Source organism: Crocuta crocuta, unplaced genomic scaffold, assembly GCF_008692635.1.
Source record: "Crocuta crocuta isolate KB4526 unplaced genomic scaffold, BGI_CrCroc_1.0 scaffold506, whole genome shotgun sequence".
Lineage (NCBI taxonomy): Eukaryota > Metazoa > Chordata > Mammalia > Carnivora > Hyaenidae > Crocuta > Crocuta crocuta.
The window spans coordinates 2,388,145-2,394,085 of NW_027528991.1; the positions used below are offsets into that span (position 1 = coordinate 2,388,145).

The 5,941-nt window shown below is 53.5% G+C and overlaps 1 long non-coding RNA gene across 1 annotated transcript; it reads right to left on the reverse strand.

Moving 5' to 3' along the window:
* Positions 1 to 2,358: 2,358 nt before the first annotated feature.
* LOC144226065 (uncharacterized) lies at positions 2,359 to 4,603 on the reverse strand. Its single transcript, XR_013333524.1, has 3 exons — positions 4,000 to 4,603; positions 2,641 to 2,870; positions 2,359 to 2,525 (listed from the first exon to the last, which is right to left on the reverse strand). It is a non-coding gene; the product is annotated as an uncharacterized LOC144226065 (long non-coding RNA).
* Positions 4,604 to 5,941: the final 1,338 nt, after the last annotated feature.

Here is a 5,941-nt window from a genome sequence, read left to right on the forward strand (position 1 = left end):
CTGTCTGGGAACATAACTATTCAATGCCAACTTAACGTTTCTTCCACTTTGCTTTCAATGTCTAGAAGCTGCCTTTCTAAGAATTAAACTGTTGCATAATTATGTCACATTGACACGGTTCCAAAGTTAAATCTACAAAACAACCCATCTCAGAGAAGCCTGGCTTCCGTCCTTGTCCCCTTCCTTAGCTCCCCCCACGCTGAGAACCATCTGTTCTGTTTCCAAGGCTGGGAACAAACGACAGAAAGCTCAGTGGGCTGCACGGCCACTCATTAGCCTCACCGGCTCTGCGGGCCACCAGTTCAGACAGGCTGTGACAGGCCGGCCCGCTGTGCCTTGCGATGGCGGCGGTGGGCCTCAGCCAGAGCCAGGTCCTCCTCAGGGGCCGCCGCTGGCTCCCGGCTCCGTGCAGACAGGCCTCTCCGAGTGTCTCTCTGTCCGTGCAAGCTCGTGCTTCCGCACAGCTGCCGGTGGCATCCACAGGACGGAGACACAAAGCCGTGGCAGCCATGCGGCCTCGGAATCCACGCCTTCTCTCCGGCAGGGGTCAGCAATCCCGTCCAGGTTCACGGGGAGGAGGGTCTCTGTATCGATAGAGCAGGGCAAGATTCTAGAAGAGTCCCTGGGCTGGAAAGAATGCCAAGGCCACTCTGGGATACAAAGTCCCACTACATTTTAATTAGATTTTTTTTTGTCCTTGTAATTGAAACGCTTAAGGAGAGGAGAAAAAAGGGAGGAACTATATAGCAGCATTCCACGTCACAGGGGATCTGGGAGGGGATTTGGGAAGCCGGAGGCGGGTGGTGTCAAGGAGGCACAGAGGAGGGACAGGACGTCTAAGAACAAGGAAGGGGGCTGGGAAGGGGGTGCAGGATGGGGCTGTGAGGCCAGACCAGTAGAAGCCCTCTTTTCTCCATCTACTCTGGGAGAAAGAAGATGCTTCTTCCTGTTTGAATGAGCTGAGATTTATTTTAATTGACTTGTAAACGCTCCTTTATAAGGGACAGCTGTTATTATGGGACTTGTATCCAAAGACAGCACAAGCTTTTCCATGCAGCCTCCTGTATAATGCATATGGGCCCCTGCCCTGCTCACAGCTCCTGCAGAGGAAGTCATTCTCCAGAGGAGGTGAGGGTGGGTGGAATGAGCAAGCCCAGTGCAGTGTCCCAGATGCCCCCCCACCCCCAGGGGCTCACGGACACATCTCCAGCCTCTTGTGAACTGGTCTAACGTCACAGGGTAGGCATCGAAGACCCCTTTATGCCACTCGCCAGCTGGCTTCAGAGCTGGTGTTCTTCCCAATACGTCCAGGCATGAGTTATTTGTATTTGTCTAAGCTACTAAACACTCTCAGTCAAGACCAAAATGTTTAGAAAATCTACTACATTAACTGTTAATGCAATATTCAACTATTATTTATAACACAGACATTTTTTCTGAAGGACAAGGACTCAGTTCCGCAGGAATCCCTCAGAATTCTACAACAGCTTGCTGGTTTCCTTTAAGAGAAATAATTGTTAAAAACAGTCGATGGGGCGCCTGGGTGGCTTAGTCGGTTGAGCGTCCGACTTTCGCTTAGGTCATGATCTCGTGGTTCGTGGGTTCGAGCCCCGCGTCGGGCTCTGTGCTGACTGCCCGCTCAGAGCCTGGAGGCTGTTTCAGTCTGTGACTCCCTCTCTCTCCGACCCTCCCCTGCTCATGCTGTCTCTCTCTCTCCTAGAAATAAATAAAACATTAAAAAAAAAAAAACAGTCGAGTAAACGGTCTGTTCTAATATCGATGCAGGGGTGCATATGAATGTGTGTCCAGGCGTGTGCACATGTGTGCACGTGTAGGTAAGTGAGCACCTCTTTTTTCTTTTCTGTCTTCAGAGCGTTTATGAGAGCAGTCAGAAATACCGTAAGTGATAGACCTTTTAGTAAACATTTGTTAATAATTCCTTGGCCTTGAAATCTAAACTTTGTCATCAAAGAATAAAGTTAATACTGTTGACGTTTGAACACCGTGACTTGAACCGTTGGGGTCCACTTACGTGTCGGTTTTTTCCAACAGACACAGTACAGGACTCTAAATGTGTTTTCTCTTCCTTATGATTTTTTTTGATTGCACACATATATTTAAGAATAAAGTTTTGTGTAGGATGCTAAGAGCACTTTTCTTCATATTTTATGGAAGGACCAGAAGCATATGGACTTTCTATTAATATGCAACACAGCAAATCTAATTCCTAAATAGACACATTACAATTTGTTTAGAGTTTAAAGGCTTAATGGCGATGATGAGGGGAGGAAAAAGTTTATTCTACATAACTGGATGCAAAATAATTCAAGAAGTAGTAAATGAAATCTAATACGGTCTCGTGCGCCCCGAAGGAGGCGGTGCCCGATTTGGAGGGGTAATTGCTGCGTCCACGTGGTCTCTGATCTGGACCTGCCGTGACTGCAGAGTCATGGAGTCACCAGTCCCCTTCCTCCCAGACGTGGTGCTGCCGATCTCCTTTACTTGATAGCCAGGCCTTTTAGGATCTGTAAAAACAACCGCAGAATTGAAGCGTGCGCCCTTCTTTCTAGCTTCTGGGTACACTTCTTTTACTAAACTACTCAGTTCTTTCACCCATCCACGCATAGGTCTGCAGTTTACCGGACGGTGTGCTTCCAGGGGAGAATTCGTCCATTCGGTGGTGGCGGCCCTTGGTGGTGGTGAAAACACGCAGCAGCTGTAGGCACATCCCATACTTTCTCCTGATCGGGCGGTTTCTCTGGCCCCTTCTTCATTTCCTCCTGGGTAACTGTGACTCCACCACATCTTCCTCCTCCGTCTTCCTTATGATTTTCCTAGTGGTATTTTCCTTTCTCTACTTTATTTTAGGACTACAGTATATACAACATACAAAATATGTATTAAACACCTGTTTACATTAACAGTAGGGCATCCGGTCAACAGTAGTAGTTGAGTTTTGGGGAGAGTCTAAAGTTATATGCAGATTTCTGACTACACAGAATCAATGCCTTTAACTCCTGAGTTGTTCAAAAGTCAACTGTATATTCTTTTTTTTTAATGTTTATTTTTGAGAGACAGAGACAGAGACAGAGAGTAGGGGAGGCATAGGGAGAGAGAGAGAGAGAGAGAGAGAGAGAGAGAGAATCCCAAGCAGACTCCACGATGCCTGCACAGAACCCATCTCAGAGGGGCCTGAACTCACAAACTTTGAGATCATGACCTAAGCAGAAATCGAGTCTGATGCTTAACTGACTGACCCACCCAGGTGCCCCAAAATGTATATTCTTTTATTTCACTGTTCAGAATCTCATGCAGTTTGATTTAGCCATTTTCTGTTCCAGAAAGTTTCTTCCCTGGGGTTCCAACTATTAAAGTCTCATCTTCAAGAAACATTACCCTGGGGCACCTGGGTGGCTCAGTCGGTTAGGCATCCATCTTTGGCTCAGGTCATGATCTCGCATTCTGGGAGTTCAAGCCCCACGTTGGGCTCTGAGCTGACAGCTTAGAGCCTGGAGCCTGTCTTCGGATTCTGTGTCTCCCTCTCTCTCTGCCCCTCCCCTGCTTGTGCTCGGTCTCTCTCTCTGTCACTCAAAAACAAATAAACATTAAAAAAAAAGAAAAGCATTACCCTGAGAAACCCTTGTCTGGCCTCCCTGCTCCCATCCCTCCTGTAGACACTGCTCACAATAAACATCCACAAAATAGCTGCCACGGTAGCCACACGGCATGGGGAGGCCACACGTACTGGGAGTAAAAGAAAAGAAAGTTCAGATGGAAAACATCTGGAAAGTGTCCTAACTTTCTCAGCGTAACAATAATTTAGTATACAGAGGATTATTTAAAAAAAGATTCCCCGAAGGGTGACAAAGTTATTTAGGGCTTGAGAACCCTGAATGGGCACAGCAGAGACGGGGGGGGGGGGGGGGGGGGGGANCTGCAATCAGCCCCCCAAACCCAAAGCCAGGCTCAGGGCCCAGAGAGAGCCCGCGGAGTTCCCACCTGGAGCGCCTTGCTGTCTGTCCCTCCCGGCTGAGGGTCCAGAGGGCCCTGAAGTAAGAGAGGACGCAACCCTGAACTTGCGGCCTGCACCGGGCTCAGTGCGCTCCTGCCAAGACACAAGAGACATCTGTTTTGATCATCATGACGCACTGTCAGAGAGGATCGCTTTCCTGTTTTACGAACGAGGAAACTGAGGCTTAGAGGAGCCGGTTAGGTTACTGAGTTTACACAGGTAGTGGGTGGGAGAGCGTAACCAGACGATCAGCCATCGGAGGACCGGCTCCTGGCCACCGCGCGCCCTTGGCTCCAAAATGAGGCAACTTTGAGCCGCAGTCTTCGTCACCCTAAGCCTCCTGGCCTCGGTCAGGGCTGTCTGTTTGGGAGATGCCCAGTAAACACGAGCTTGGAACCCCAGGATCCCCTCCTCCGGGCTGGCCGGGACCCTGCGAGCCCCCGGGGGGTCGTTCCTGGAGCACACAGCAGACAGTGCGGAACGTGTTTGGAAACTCTGCACCCTGGCATTTGGCACGCGCCATTGTTCCACAACTGAGTGTTGGTGTTTATTAGTTGCATCTGACAAATTCCCCAGCAGCAGATGCTGCCCACCCACGTGCAGCTGCTCAGTCAAGTGTGAGCATCTCCTGTGCTTCCTGCCCCCCACCTGCCGCCAGCAGGCGGCCCCCCTGTGAGAGTGGCATCGGCCCTCTGACCTGGACCCCACCGCAGTCCACATGCCTCACCCCTCCCTTGCCCACCTGGTTTGCTTGAGGTCTTATTTACGGTTACTGTCCCCAGCTATTTGCTGCCATTCCCCGTGTGTCCCAGACATTATCCCCCGGCTGCAAGCCCCTCCCCTGCTTTAGAAGGATACTTTATACTCCCCTGAGGCCAGGCTTGAGCCTGTGACTTGTTTGGGCCAAGCTCAGACGTCAGACCCCCAGGGCTCAGAGCCACGGTGGGGCTCCCCCAGCGCCGGGCCACTAGAATGGCAGGTGCCAGCTGTGACGGTTCCTTCAGCCGGGGTCCCAGGGTGAGGAAGGCCGGGGGCTGCAGGTGCGCCTGAGAGCCTGCGCACAGGTCCGCCTGTGTGGGGGGAGTTAGGGAGCCACTGAGGTTTGGGGCCTGTCGCGCAGCACGATCTGGCAAAAGCGGACTTGGGACTGGGAAGCCAGGAGGAGTGAAAGTGCCTTAGTCTGTCAGGCCTAGGCATTGACTTAAGAATGATGTGTTCACAGAAATGGCGGCTGCCGTCTGGTCCCCCCTGCGTCCCCTGGACCTGCTTCTGCACAAGGTAACCCTCCTCTGACACCTCCCCACCGGCCCCTTCCATGTCGTGTGGGGGCGGTGACACCCTCAGGCTGCCCCTGCCCCGCAGACCCGTGCCGTCCGGGGCCGCCGGCCGGCTTCCGGAAAGCCTGAGCGTCCGTGCGGGACAAACGCCGCCGTCCCCGGGCAAGCGTCCCTTCCCGCGCAGTCTCCCTGGGGTCGCAGAGCTTCCACCTGCGGGCACCGCGCGTAGCCGGCTCCTGGTGGCGGCTTCCACACCTGACGCTGCACTGCCGCCGTCCGCCGCGCGGCGAGGGGGCCGGTGCCGAGGCAGAAGCACGCGCACGGAGAAACCACACCCGTACTTTATCCAAACAGCCTGTGCACGGTGGGCTTTGAAGTCGACTACACGGCGCGGGACGGGAGGGGACAGAGGTCTGGAACCGCAGCCAGGCTGAAGGGGAAGCCCCCCCCGCAAGGAGGCCGGGCGGGGGAAGAGCGAGCGGCCGAGACTGGGGACCCGTGTGTCCCCAGGAGCGTGTCCCGGCGGCGAGGCGCCAGGGGGCGTGTCTGCCGGGCTGGGGGCGTGTCTGCCGGGCTGGGGGCGTGTCTGCCGAGCTGGGGGCGTGTCTGCCGGGCTGGGGGCGTGTCTGCCGTGCCGGGGGCGTGTCTGCCG